Genomic DNA, 15,550 nt, shown 5'->3' with positions numbered 1-15,550 from the left:
TGTAAATTTCTAGCCCTGTCACATACAGAACAACGTCCACAGCATTACATAACAACATTCATAGAATCCATGGGATATTCCAACTTCCTAGTTAACAATTCCTTCAAATTGTTATACCTACGATAGGAAAAAGTAATGTGTCTGGGGAAGCAAACGACCAACAGACATATCATCAGAAACCACATGCCAGAATTGTTTAACAACTTTCTCCACTACCCATAAAAAATCAGAAAATCTAGATACAAAAAATAATCTATCCATTTCATGTGGAACTGGACACTGTGTTAACTCTCTCTAATTTTTTTGCCTCCCCCACATAACCTGTTCTTAATTCCAGACAACATCGTCTCTGAATATCCTCTAGAAGATAATCTTATGAACACTTCATTAAGAACTTCATCCCATAGTTTTGAATCAGAAGTGTTCCTAAGAATTCTCTTGAATTCCCCCTCTGGCAATGCCCTGATCAAATGTGGAGGATGCATGCTGCTAGCATGCAAAAAATTATTAACCGAGGTAGGCTTCCTAAACGGTCTGTGTTGCACCCTATTGTCTTTTCCAATATAAAATTCCACATCCAAAAAGGATATTTTTTCATTCGAGCATTCACAAACAAAACTTACCCCATGTGCATTTTTATTAATGTCCTGCATAAATTCCCTGAACAAAGATGATCTTCTCTTACAAACAAAAATAAGATCATCAATGTATCGTTTGTAAAAAAAAAAAACAACATTGTTAATGAAAAATGCGTTCTGAAACATGAATTCCTTCTCAAATTCACCCATGTATATTACTACATAAGTAGGGGCAAAAGCCGTCCCCATTGCTGTCCCTTTGATTTGAAGATAAAAATCCTTCTTCCACACAAAATAATTATGTGTAAGACTATATTCTAACAGGGACAGCAAAAAAGTCAGTGTTCCTGTCTGCTTCATACTGTGGTGTATTTTTCCTTTTCAAGAATCCTACTGCTGATCCAGAGATTATTTCTCAGGACCCTAAGGGTGTTAAAACTACAGTTGCTAAAAATCCTTTTTCTTCTGACAGGGAATCTAGGGCCTTGGATAGATGGGGTAAAAAAGGTTTATACTTCTTCCACCCTGGCTATTGGGCCTATTAATTGTCTTTTTCATATGCTTAAGTATCAGCAGCATGCTTTGGAGGCTTCTTCTTCTTCTTCTTCTTTCGGCTGCTGCCGTTAGGGGTCACCACAGTAGATCAACTGTCTCCATTTCTTCATGTCCTCTACATCTTGCTCTGTCACACCAACCACCTGCATGTCCTCTCTCACCACATCCATAAACCTTATCTTAGGCCTTCCTATTTTCCTGTTACCTGGCAGCTTCATCCTTAGCATTTTTTTCCCAATATACTCTGCATCCCTCCTCAGCACATGTCCAAACCAACATAATCTTGCCTCTCTGGCTTTGTCTCCAAACTTTCCAACCTGGGCTGACCTTCTAATATACTTATTCCCAATCCTGTCCATCCTCGTCATACCCAGTGCAAATCTTAACATCTTCACCTCTGCCACATCACGCTCTGACTCCTGCCTTTTTGTCAATGCCACTGTCTCCAACCCATATAACATAGATGGTCTCACTACCCTCTTGTAGACCTTCCCTTTCACTCTTACTAGTACTCGTCTGTCACAAATCACTTTGGAGGCTATTAAGGCTAAACTTGCTGGTGTTCCTTCCCTGATGGAGAGTAAGGACATGCAAGATTTATTGAATTCTGCCACTCTTGTCACTAAGCATTGTCTACATTGTGGTTTCAACACTTTGGAGGATTTTTGCAGGGCAGCAGCCACTGGTTCTGTCATTAGAAGACATGCTTGGCTCAGGGAACAGCCCCTTTCTGCAACTGTCAAATCTAAATTACTGGATGTGCCTTTACACAAGGACAATCTTTTTGGTAGCAAAGCAGAAGAGGTGCTGAAAAAGTTGGAGGATAAGGCCAAATCTATGCAAACTGTTAAGGACTTTCTGCAAGTTCAGCCTCCTCGTTTTAGTAGACATTACCCTTTTAAGAATTGGACTTTTCCTGACCCTAGTAAACAGAGTCATACTAGGCCTAGGGGTTACAGGTCTTGTAGGAGACCGACTTCCACCCCTCAAAAGGCTAAGCATTGGCAGGCTTCCTCTTCAGAATCAGGGAGTTCTAAGCAAACTTACCAAAGCAAGCATTCCCAATGACTCCGGCCTTCCCCTGCCTGCCTCTGCGGGCCCAGGGTTTCCTTTGGGGGGAAGGTTAGCCATTTTTGCAGATGTCTGGTTCACCATCACAGACGACAAAATGGGTGCTCAAAATAGTATCCCAAGGCTACAAGTTCTCCTTTCACACCTTCCCTGTCCACCAGGATACCCAGATATCCCCCCAAATCAAAGGGCAGAAGCAGAAAAACAAGTTTCTTCTTTGCTAAACCTGGGAGCAATAGAGCCAGTTCCTGCACTACAGATAGGCCAGGGTTTCTACTCAAGACTTTTTCTGGTTCCCAAAAAAGGAGGCACCTGGTGCCCTATTCTGGATTTGTCCATTCTAAACACTTTTCTAGTGATTTCCAAATTCAAAATGCTCACTCTTCAGCAGTTGCTGCCAATGCTGGCCAAGGATTCCTGGCTGGTGATTTTGGATCTCAAAGAAGCTTATCTGCACATCCCAATAAGGGAAAGCCACAAGCAGTTCCTTCTTATCAGGGTGGGGAACAGGCACTTCCAATTCTCTGCACTGCCCTTTGGCTTATCTACTGCTCCCAGAGTTTTTACCAAATGCCTGGCTCCAGTCATTGCTTTTTGCAGGCAAAGAAACATTCAAATTTACCCTTAATTGGACGATTGTCTTATTCAGGCAAACTCTCCAGAGCAACGTCTTAAGGATTTGGACTTTGTAAAGAACCTTCTCACCTCTTCAGGCTACACCATCAACGAAAAGAAGTCAAAACTGGTATCCACCAGGGAGATTGTATTTCTGGGAGCGAGCCTGAACACAGCTACCCAGATGGTATTCCTCCCTCAAGAGAAACAAATGGCTCTTTCGACTTATTTCAAAAATGTGGCGAGCATGACCCGGCTCTCTGCAAGGCAATTCCTGCAAGCCGTGGGATTCATGGCTTCATGTATTTTGATGATTCCATATGCCAGACTGCATATGAGGAAAATGCAATGGTACCTCAAAAACCTTTGGTGTCAACACACTCGGGATTTAGACTTGATACTTCCTCTGATTCCCTGCCTGCAGACAGAGTTCTATTGGTGGGCGACGGCCTGTGCATAGAACAAAGGCCTGCCTTTATGTTCACCTCCTGCCTGCCATATTCTCACCACAGATGCCTCAGACTATGCTTGGGGAGCACATCTAGAGGGCAGATGCATTCAGGGAACCTGGAACTCTCAACAGGTTCATTTGCACATAAATCTGAAGGAATTGATGGCAGTCCAGCAGGCCTTGATAGCTTTCAAACATCTTCTCTCTCCTGGTACTCTTCTGGTCAGGATGAAGAAAACCACAATCATGTGGTACGTCAACAAGCAGGGAGGGGTGCAGTCTTACTCCCTGTGCAGACAAAGCATGATACTAAGGTTCAACACCTTGGCAGACTGGTTGAGCAGGCAGGTCCCTGGATCCTCACGAGTGGCAACTAAACAAGACCATTTTCTATCGCATCATTCAGCATTGGGGCACTCCCCAGGTGGATCTCTTCTCATCTCCAACCAACCACCTTCTTCCAACCTTTTGCACTAGGGATCATCACAACAGTGCTTGGAAAAGTGGATGCTCTGTTCTTCCCCTGGACACAGCTCTCTATCTATGCATTCCCTCCTCTGCCTCTTCTTCCCAGAGTGCTATTAAAGATAAGGGACGAAAAACCAAGGGCCATCATCATAGCTCCAGACTGGTCCAGACAACATTGGTATCCACTACTTTGCAGTCTCTCCCAGTCTCAGCCTTGGCATCTTCCCCTGATACCAGATCTCTTGGTTCAGGAGGGGGGGGGGGGGGGATTCTGCATCCTCATCTTCAGACTCTGCGTTTGGCAGCTTGGCTTATAATTTAAACCTCTCCCTATAGGTGGTTGAGGTCCTTCGTGAGGCCAGGAGGCCTAGCACTAGGAAATCTTATTCAGATAAGTGGAAACGATTCTCCATTTGGATGCAGACTAGAGGGGAAGACCCTTCTCAACCTACTCTTCCCCTTATTCTTGACTATCTGGCAGGCTTGCTTAATGGTGGACTTTCCTTTTCTTCTATCAAAAGCCATGCTTCAGCTATTTCTGTTCATTGTTCCTTTGAGCATCCCATTTTCTCTCATCCCTTGATGAAACAGTTCCTCAGGGGAGCTAGCAATTTAAAGCCTCCTAGAAGAGCACCTACTCCTGCTTGGGATCTTAATTTTGTACTTGAGAAACTTACTCTGCCTCCTTTTGAACCAGCTGCCTCAGTAGACCTGAAGTTTCTCTCTTGGAAAACTGCCTTTCTCTTGGCTGTTACTTCAGCTAGAAGAGTTCCTGAGCTGCAGGCTTTAATGGCAGTAGAGCCTTTTATCATCTTCCATGTTGATCTGGTTTCTGTTCGACTAATCCCTTCTTTATGCCTAAGGTGGTTTCTAGCCTGATTCTTAACCAGTCTATCCACCTGCCTACCTTTTTTCCTAATCCTCAGAATAAAGGGGAAAGGTTACTGCATTCCCTGGATGTGCATAGACAGCTTAGATTTTATCTGGACAGGACTAAATCTTTTCGAATGTCAGATCAGTTGTTGGCTAGTTTTGCTCCTGGAGCTCAGGGCAAAGCTATTTATAAACAGACCATTTCTAAGTGGGTTGCTCATTGTATTCACTTTTGTTACTTACAGCATGGGAAGGTTCCTCCTCAGAGTATTAGGACCCATTCTACTAGGGCAGACTCTACCTTAGCAGCTTTTTGAAGAGGTATATCTACTAGGGACATACTGGAAACAGCTACCTGGACTTCTGTCCACACTCTCACTAAACATTGCAATTTACTCTTGTTTTCGAAGTCCATGGCTGGTTTTGCCACTGCAGTGTTGCAGGGCATCCTTACCAACCCTTAAACAGTGGTGTTCCTCCTCTCTTTTGTTTTTTTTCCCTGGGCATTGGGAATCGACCCATTTTGTAAATGCTGCAACAGTGAAACACAATGAACATAGTACAGTTGTATACCATAAATGTAGATGTTCGAGTGTATTCGCTGTTGCAGTCGTGGTTCCCCCCCTTCCATCCTCCTTTTTTCGTAGGGCACAGACTGGATTTTTCTTTTCCTGGTCTAACCTCTTTTTGGGGGCTCCTGACAGTTAAGGCAAGAAAAACTGAGGAAAAGGTGTCAGCTGTCTTCCTTTGTACCTGATATCAGGACTAAACCAAAGGCAGCCAACGTCATATACCAAGGACTTTGGTATTCTGGCTGACAGTGGGCTACCGGGAGCCGGATAACCAATTTTGTAAGGACTGCAACAGTGAATACACTCTAACATCTACATTTATGGTATGTGTACACAACTGTACTTTACGGAGCACTGATGAAACCGGAGCCATAGGAGGTGTATTATTAATCTGATCTACTTCGTGAGAGGGACTTAAAACCTTCTAAGGATGATTTATGGGGCTCTAGTCGTGATTACGGCCATACAGAGAAGTTCATTCAGTTGTATTAGCTTCTATCCAAAGAGGTGGCTGTGTTTTATGATGTCAAATTACTTGAAAAATATATCTCCCGTAGTGACTTTTTGGACAAGGAGGGGGATTTATTGCTAGAATGGAGAGAGGCTTCCTTAAAAAGTACTTTGACTTGGCTTCAGATTTTTGTGAAACACAACCGAAGGGTGACAGGCTGCAAGCACAAATTACAGAACTTCAAGATTCTTCAATAACTGAAGTATCGGAGACTAGATATAAGGAAATCATGTTAGATGTGAAACCTAGGATTCAACAAGTAGAAAAAAGGCCTTCGCTCGTAAAAAGAAGAAATTGAGCTGAGACATGAATGACTTTCAAAATAACATGGCCTACTCCGTTTTTCAGAACAAGCGATTGAGTAGATCTAAAAATTGGGGCGGGGCCTCAAATGATAGGCGGATCCGTGATTCCTTCTTGTCCTCAGCTGATATGAATGTGAGCAGTAAAAAGAGCGTTTCGTTTGAAGATGTACCTATGGAGGATGTAAATAATGGTAAAAAAAAAAACTTGGTCCCTGAAACGTGTTCCCCCAAACAGAGACAAACACGAAGTTTCTATTAGAGAGGTTGGTGGAATGGTGGTTACAACAACAGCAGCAGGAAAAAGTAAGGAATGATTCAGATCATGTTCCATAACAAACTGTTTTGTGTCTCATTTTGACTCTTTTTATTAGAACTGAAGCCTTGTGTACCATTATGGGGGGGGGGGGAACGTTTGGTTTCTGGAGAAATTGATTTAAACTATGTTTATGATGAATGTAATGCATGTACCGTTGAACAGTTTGTTGAAATCACGGCTTCTCCTTTTATGTCAGATGGGGAAAGGTTAATGGATCAGTTAAAAATAGTTAACTTGTCTGAATTGGAGTTAACGGAAGATTTAGAGAAAGTATTATAATAAAAGGGCCCTAAATTTGTTCTGACTAGAATGCTAAGTTTAGCAGACATCATTCTAGATGTGAAATGCTTTTGTCAGAAGCTATTTTTGAGGGTATTTTTTTAATACTTCTGATAGACATAACCAGGTTTCTGCACAAGTTGATTCAGAAGGTGGTGGTGATTTATTGAGTTTAAGTATATATCAAACAGATTTATATTCTGAATTTTGTGATGATTTAACTGAAAATTTTGTGAAGGATGAATGTGTATGTTTCTGAACATTCAGATAGTAATATTTTTTACACAGGTTATGGTCTTCTCTCCATCTAACAAGAGCAAATTTATGTCACCAAAGCAATCAATGTCTATAAAAATGTTTGAGAATGCGGTATGCAAAAGAATTGGGCATGCATTTGATGTTTTTCTTAAGAGTAAAAAAAACACATAACTTGTCAAAGAAAGAAAGGCTTAAATTGCAAATGGCACGTTCTAAGTTAGATACATTTGTCTTTAGGCAAGCAGATAAGGGGGTAACTGGGCTATAATGAATAAAAAGGACTATAATAGGATGGTTAAATATTTAATTTGTCAAAATGATGATTATGTTGAACTGTGTAATAGTCCTTTGTCAAAATTTAATGAAGAGTTATTTGAAATTTTGGAGAGAGGCGAAAGATTGGGTTTCCTTAACAATAGGGATGGGCGAAAGATTGGGTTTCCTTAACAATAGGGATGTACAAAGATTGTTGTTAAGGAACCCAGGGATCCAGAATTTTATGCTATACCTAAAATTCATAAAAACTTAAGGTACCCCCCTCTGGAAGAACTATTGTTTCTATGATAGGTTCTTATTTGGAGAATGTTGGCTTGTTCTTGGACTTTCATCTTAAAAAATATCTGGAAAAAGTGCCTTTGCATATTAAAAATACGGGTGAGTTGTGTGAGGGCTTGAAGAAAGTTAAATGGCAGGAGAATTTCTTTTGGGCCACTGTGGATGTTAATTCACTTTACATGAACATTGGTACTAGACGGGGCCTGGAAGCTATGGGAAGAATGATGGGGGAAGGTCCTCTATCCTAATTCCTATTATTCCTGCTGGAGTTTAGCCTGACACACAATTATTTTAGATGGGAAAAGCAATTCTTTCTGCAAAAAAGAGGCACAGCAATGGGGGCAGCCTTTGCCCCCACTTATGCTGCGGTATATATGAGTGATTTTGAAACTCAGTTCATGCACCACAATGATTATTTTGTTGAGAATGTTATTTATTATAGGAGATTTAGTGATGATTATTTTTTGTATGTAAGGGAGAACAACAGGGATTCTTTAAATTTATGGAAGACTTGAACAGTACAACACATGGTTTAAAGTTTACAGAAGTACCAGCAACATTACATATTTGGATGTTGAATTGTATGCAGATGAAAATAATATGATCCAATTCAAACCACATAAGAAACCCACGTTAGGCAATAACGTTTTGCATGCAGATAGCATGCAACTCCCACATTTGATCAAGGCTCTGCCTTTTTTTAGAGATGTTTTTGATAGACTCAGTCTTAGAGGATACTCAGAAGGTCTTTTGACCAAAACTAGAAAGCTAGTTTTGGTAGAAAAAAATCAAAATTGAGTTACCAAAGATGACAAGGGGTGAGGAAGAACAGAGGGAAAGATAAAAAGAATAAGGAGAGAACATTGGAGGAAGAAAAACTATTTTTGTGACTATATTTTCCCCTTTTTCCAAAATTTTGGAGGTCATCATTAGGGAATTTTGGTATATGGTTATTGCGGACGTAAGTGTGGGACAGCTTTTTCCTAAATTTGTGACCTTCTCCTATGGCAGATATAACAACTTGAAGAAATTACTTAATGGTGGTAGCAGACATTTAATGATGGAAGGTAGAGTGGGTACATGTCCATGTAAAAATTGTGTTTGTAATAGGGTGAGAAACCTTAGTGCTCCCAAGATTAATGGGAGATTATACAAGGCTAGAGAAGGTTTCCATTGTAATTCACGGGGAGTCATTAATATTATAGGTTGTGGCTGTGAGAAGGTGAAATGGTACACAGGGCAAACAAAGAGGAAAGTGAATGTTAGGGTGATGGAACACCTAGGGGACAATAAGAAACAGAATTGTTTGAGCCCTGTGGCAGAGCATTTTGTTTTCCATTCATGGGTGATTTCAAAGTTTGTTTTTAGTGTACTGGCATGTCCACTTTTGGAGCATGGGGGAAGTTTTAAGGATGATTTTAATAAACTTGAGTGTAGAATGATTATAAATTTCAGAACAGTCCATCCTAGGGGTATGAATATTGATAGTAATTTAACATTATAAGTGTGTGTGTGTGTGTGTGTGTGTGTGTGTGTGTGTATATATATATATATATATATATATATATATATATATAGGTCTTAAAGACATTAATGTTTTTGAATACACAAGGTTTGGATGAAATATTTTTGAGCATTATTACAGGGTTTTTATATGTAGTTTAGAATAAATGTTATTTAAAGTTGTATAAAAATTGTGTAATAACATTTAAAAATGTTTACTTAAAAATGTTCATAAGAAAATATAGGTTGTTTTAAATACTTGTATTAGTATTTAAATACTTGTATTACTATTTATTTCGGGTGAAAAACTAACCTGTACTTCCTAATTTTTGTAAGGGTTGGGAGCTGTGTTTCTTTAAGTGTGTGTACTCACTCAGTGAAAGATAAATTGATTTTAATTGACACTTGAAGTATAAATGAGAGCGTTTTGTGATGTTTTAGTATTCCTTTGAAGACAAAATGCCGAGGTATCAGAATTAATAAATGCATGGATTGAAAGTCTGCCCTGATGTTATGTTTTTTTGGAGTTCCCAGTTCCTATTCAGTCGTGTTTTCATATTTGGTTTCTTCTTTGCTGGTGTGTTGTAATTATGAAAAACAATGGTACTCTTTGGCACTCCTGCCCAACCACCATTCATCCTGAACGTATGGGTTATGGATCTGGCCTCTAATCTGACTCTGCCACATTCTACAGACTTACAGCTCCAACTCAAGCTCCTCTCTCTACCAGTAATGCCCGGCTGCATCCCTAATACCTCAGCTCTCATTTGCTGCCATCTCGCACAGACGTGGATCCTGTGTCTGAGTGGATTTCAAGACTTTCTGGGTGTAGTAAGCACATTTTCCTATGGAAAGCTTATTTCTTCCTGCTTAATTACTATATTATATAGTTCTTACCTCTAAGTTTTTCTGGTTTTCTTTCATTAGTCCACTCTACCTTCAGTAAGGTAATTTTGTATGTACCTTTTTTGGTACCTTTTTTCTTATCCATCCATTTTCTGTCCTTTCTCTTACCCAGTTTGACAGGGTATTCTTTAATAGTATTGTTGGTAGGCATTTACTGTACCTTTTAGTAATTCCAAAAAAAAAACAAAAAAAAAAAACATATATATATATATATATATATATATATATATATATATATATATATATATATGGATCCCCTTTAGATGCCCGAAATCTCACTTCACCGACAAGGAATCCGTTGGGCCGAAATCACCGACAACGCAGATGACCGACAAGGTGAGAACCCGACAGACTCGGTAAGTGTGCGATAGAGTGAGGGATTTAGTGTTAGGGAGCGGACAGGTAAGTGTGCGATAGTGAGGGACTGTAGTTTTAGGGGTGGGTTAAGTGAGTTAGGGTTAGGGTGCAGGTAGGGTGTGTGTGCGATAGTGACGGACTGTGGGTTTAGGGGTGGGTTAAGTGAGTTAGGGTTAGGGTGCAGGTAGGGTGTGTGTGCAATAGTGACGGACTGTGGGTTTAGGGGTGGGTTAAGTGAGTTAGGGTTAGGGTGCGGGTAGGGTAAGTGTGCGGTTGTGTCGGACCTTAGGGTTAGGGTTTGGGTTACGGTTAGTGCATGTATGGTTGTGTGTATTGTCGGTATTTTGTGTTGTCGGTCTGTTGGTGTCGGTGATTTGTGTTTCGGCGTTGTGGCGTTTCGGTTAACTGAAGGGGATCCATATATATATATATATATATATATATATATATATATATATATTTTTATATATATATATGTGTATGTATGTGTATATATATACACACACACACACACACACACGTTTGTTTGTGTCTTTTCGGCTTTTCCCGGTTAGGGGTCGCCACAGTGGAACCCCGGTCCGCTAATGATTGGCAGTTGATTTTTACGGGCCGAGTTGCCAGCCCTGACGCACAACCTTCAACGAAGCTACGCCCATTCACCCATGTCTCCACGCAGAAGACGCTGTAGCTGAGAATCAAACCGGACAGCGTCTTACAGTGAGGCGACAACGCTACCACAGCACCACCACCGCAGTACACACACACACACACACACACACACACACACACACACACACACATATACATATATAATAAATGTGTGTATGTGTATTTCTTATTATCTGTAAATTTCAGTTATTTTCAACATACCATGGCTGAGAAGCCTACAGAGTTTAAAAATGCACTTCCTTTGGACACAATTCTGAATTTGGATGCTCACAGGGAGTGTTTAATGTCTAGAAGCAGCACATATGAGTATGAACTGTACCATTTGTGCCACATTTAACTCTAGGGCTATTGTAGACAGGAGGAATAAGTTAATCCTCAAAGGGTTATTACCTCCTTCATCATCCTCCTCCAGGGCTCAACCTCTCAGCAAATCGTCTAAGGCTTCATCGGAGCATAGGAAACATTCTCCAGTTAAGTCTCTGAAGACTTCTTTGTCCTCGTAGCCTGCACAAAAAGTATGAAAATAATTGGATCCCATTTCGATTCCGAAGAGAAAAACTTTGTATCCCAAGTCTTTGGATCCAGTACTTATATTTGGCAGTCCAACTGCTCAACCTACAGATGCAAAACCATCAGATCTGACTTCACGTACTTATATGCCAAGAACTCACGTACTTATATGCCAAGAACTCGCTCACCCTAGTTTATTGCTGATTCTGTCTCTCCTCGGTTTCATTCTCCCCTCATGCAAACTCCAAGGAAACGCACTAGACCTCAGTCCACTACTTCATCTGTCAGTTCTTCTAGGAGTCTTTCTGAAATAAAGTGGACAGGATGATATAGTTCCTCAGAGCTTGGATCCAGATGGGGTTATACAGTCTCTGTCTCCCATTGGATCCATGAACCTTCCTGCCACTGTCCATACAGTTGTAGCTCCTTCTCTGATCTATCCTTCGATTTCAGAGCCTCAGGATCTGAGAGTACTGGTGTCGGAACCAAAGAGAATTTCATTTTCGACCCTGATGGTTTCTCTGACTAGTTGTGGTCCTGTTCCCTCAGTTAAGGATGAGTCTCGGAGCCAAAGCGTATGTTGGATCCATGGGGGCAAGATCTATATCTTGGAGCCTTGGTGATAGATAACTTGGGTCCGGCTTCCTCCTCGAGGCACAAATCCAGACAGAGTTGTGGTTAGCCTACTTTGGAAGTCTGGGTCCCGGTGCAGCCAGCCACATCTCCTGGTCCATGGCCCTTTGAGGTTGTGAAGAGGGTGTTTTCTCATTCATGAGATCCAGTCTCTCATACATCTTTGGATCCTATACCCTTTCCCTCTATTGTTCCTGGCTCTGATCCCATCAGACCTACCCCACAGGGACAGACTTGGATCTTACACCCTTGCCCTCTATGGTTCCAAGCTCTGATCCCATCAGACCTACTCCACAGAGACAGCCAGTACCAATTAACATCCAGACAGTTTCCATAGAAGAACTATCCCTCTTTCTGGACACCTCAACAGAGCATCCCATTGAGGATGTTCACCGAAAGAGAACATGTGAAAGGCGGCACATAGATTCCCCCTTGGAGTCTCTCACCAAGATGCTGATTTTGATGAAGGAGAAGAGTTTCCCAGATCACCACCTGATGACACCTCATTTGGAGACATTTTGGAGATCCTTAAGCAGAAGGGTGGATGTTTCTCCGGTAATCCTTCGCCTGAGGAGTCAGTATTTCTTTAGGCTTTTGGTGCTGGTCCATTTGTGTCTTGGGTGACTCCCCTGGCCGATGAGCTTATCAACTTAGTCTGTTGTCGGGCATGGATGGAACTTGATTCGGTTGGACCAATCCCACAACGTTCAGATACAATTTTGGCTCTTCCAAAAGTTAAGTCCCATTGGAGCAAAGGAGTCCATATTGATGCAGTGGCTGTGGATGCAGCTAGCAGAACAGAGCTCCTCTGTCCACCTCCTAGCAGAGAGTCCAGGGTGTTGAACAGGTTTGGAAAGTGCATGATTGCTTCAGCAGTCTTTGACTTGAGGTCTCTGAACTATTTGGCACACTTTAGAAGACTGCAGAGGCATTTGAACAAGGAATGCTCAAAATCTGTCTGAATCCATGTCTACATAGGATTATAAAATATCATCCTCGCAGCTGGCTACAGTTATCTATTTCCACTGCATTCATGAACTTGAGTTCTCATGCAGCAGAAGACACCTCACAGGCTTCCAGTTCAGGCATAGCTGTAAAGAGACATGCCTGGATGTGGTTCTGCGACTTTGCGGAGCCTTTTAAGTCTTCTTTCATCAATACTTTTTTAGCTGGAACATCCTTGTGTGGGCCTGCCTGTGAAAGAAGTGCTTTCCTGCAGTGATCAGGAAGGAAATGCTCTGTCTGCCATAGGAATACACTTATCTGTGCTTCAGCAATCCTTTTCAAGGAATCAGAGGAGGTAAGAAAATGAGGTTCCATAAATTCCAGGGATCTTTCCAGGATCCACGTGGAGACAACTCCTTCAGAGGCAGAGGAGTGAGTTCAAATGGAGGATGCCAGCCTCGTGGCAGAGGAGGCCCGCAAAATCAGGGTTTCCAAGATTCTTTTATGGATGGACCCTTTTAGCTCTCTGGAAGGGCTGCCCAACTGCTCTCCTCTAGCGGCAGTCAGTGGACACTTGTCCGTGCACCCAGACACCTGGGTTGCTATTGCAAAAGATTCTTGGGTGCTAAAAATAATATCCAGAGGTTCCCTTTTTACCATTTTCCCAAATGCCCACTTCCAAAAGAAGAAAGCTTTCCGACACTCCACCCAGTCAGAGAGAAGCTGCAGATCAAGAAATTTAGAAGCTGTTGTACAAAAGAGTCATCCAGGAGGTCCCACTAGACCAGAGAGGATTTGGAAGTTAATGAAGGTTTTTTATTGCCAAAAAAATGGGACCAGAGACCAATTCTGGATCTAAGCAGTCTTAACCAATTTGTGATGACATCAAAGTTTTGAATGATCACTGTTCAGTCTGTTTACAATTTTTACATTAGTACTATTGGGTATGCTAACTTGATCTTCTGGATGCATATTACCACATCAAAATAAACAGGTTCTCCCAAAGACACTTGGGTTTTGGCTGGAAGCCAGTCACTCTCAGTTCAGAGCCCTGCCCTTTGGACTCACCACAGTCCCTGGGGTGTTTGGTGTATGGCAGTGGTAGCAGCTCACCTGAGACCTCAAGGATTCCAAGTGCTTCCATACTTAAATGACTGGCTTCTCCTAGAACAGTCCAGGGACTACCTGCACAAAATTTGCCAGTCATTAGGCATTACAGTCAACACTTCCAAATCCAAACCGCTTCCAGTACAGAGCCTAGCGTTCATGGGTGCTTGTCTAAACACAATAAGTCAGATTGCTTCTCTGCCTCATCGTCATATATGCACAGTCAAGTCCCAGGTTCGTTAAATTTTTTCTCATCCTGCCCCTCCTGCCGGACTTGTTCTTGAGACCCAAGGTCCCATGACAGCATCTATAGTGTTAGTCCCATTAGCATGTTACTGTATGTGTGTTCCTCAATGGACTCTCACTGTTCAGTGTTCTATTTTTTGACAGTCCCTGTCCTTCCCAGTCAAATTGACTGTGGTATGCAAAAAACATATTCACTGGTGGATCCACCTGGACAACATTTACATAAGTTGCCCTTTTGTCCTGTCTCCCCAGTAGCCACAGTGACCACAGATGCCTCCCAGCTGGGGGGGGGCATTTCTTGGGGAGGACTATTCAGGGCATGTGGTCCCCCCAAGAGACCAGTTCATATGTCATTGCCTTAGAGATGAGAGCAGTCCTACTAGTGCCTCAGGCATTTGAAAATGTTCTCTATGTAAGGACCATTGTGATTCAAACTGACTATCATGTCTGTCATCAGGTACATCAACAAAAATGGGAAACTCAATCTTTCTTCCTCTGCTGAGAAACTATGAGTGTGGTAATGGGCAATCTCCTTCAAATGCTTTCTAGTAGCAACTCACATTCCAGGAAAATCCAACGTACTAGCAGGCAAACTCATCAGATCCATTCTGATACCTCACAAGTGGTCTCACAATCAGTCAGTGGCAGAGGAAATTTTCCACTGTTGGGGCCAACCTTGCTGTAATCTTTTTGCTTTTCCCGAAACAACAAATGCAGTAGGTACTTTGCCCTGATCCCCCTTCAGAAGGAGTCACCGAGAGATGCTCTAGTCCATGTTTGGCCTTCCAGTCCCCTTTACGCCTGTCCCTCAGTACCTCTGATTCCAAAATTCTTACAGAAAGCCAGTCGGTTGAAGAGCACTGTTATCCTCATTGCTCCCTTTTGGCCTTGCCAGGTCTGGTTCCCCTTCCTTTGGTCTCATCTTCATTATATACTGTGGATACTGGGCCCTAGTCCAGACCTTCTATCACATTCCTCGGGGATAAACATCCCAATATCCTAGCCCTCAAACTAACTGCATGGTTTCTCCATTTCCATTAATACCTAGAAAGCCAGGGCTTTCTTCCCTGGTTCGTGATTTACTTTTGTCCTTGCAGAAGGTTTCCACTAAGAGGATTTACAAGAGTAAATGGAAAATATTCTCAGTCTGGGCCCTGAAAATGACATTGATCCTTTTACTGTCCCTACTTCTTCTGTGCTGGAGTTTTTACCTTCGCTTTTTAAAGAAGGTGCTAGTTTTTCCACAGTCAAAGTACAGTTGGCAGCC

At 41.9% G+C, this 15,550-nt stretch overlaps 1 protein-coding gene across 1 annotated transcript in view; it reads left to right on the top strand.

Annotated features, from left to right (window-relative positions):
* JAK1 (Janus kinase 1) overlaps positions 1–15,550 on the top strand; it is a 1,643,095-nt gene that overhangs the window by 687,078 nt on the left and 940,467 nt on the right. The gene's annotated exons all lie outside the window — the stretch shown is intronic.

This window comes from Protopterus annectens, chromosome 10.part0 (genome assembly GCF_019279795.1).
Source record: "Protopterus annectens isolate FY-2018-M chromosome 10.part0, PAN1.0, whole genome shotgun sequence".
Taxonomy (NCBI): Eukaryota; Metazoa; Chordata; order Ceratodontiformes; family Protopteridae; genus Protopterus; species Protopterus annectens.
The sequence above is the reverse complement of the archived record's forward strand: the minus strand, read 5'-3'. Positions and strand labels throughout refer to the sequence as shown.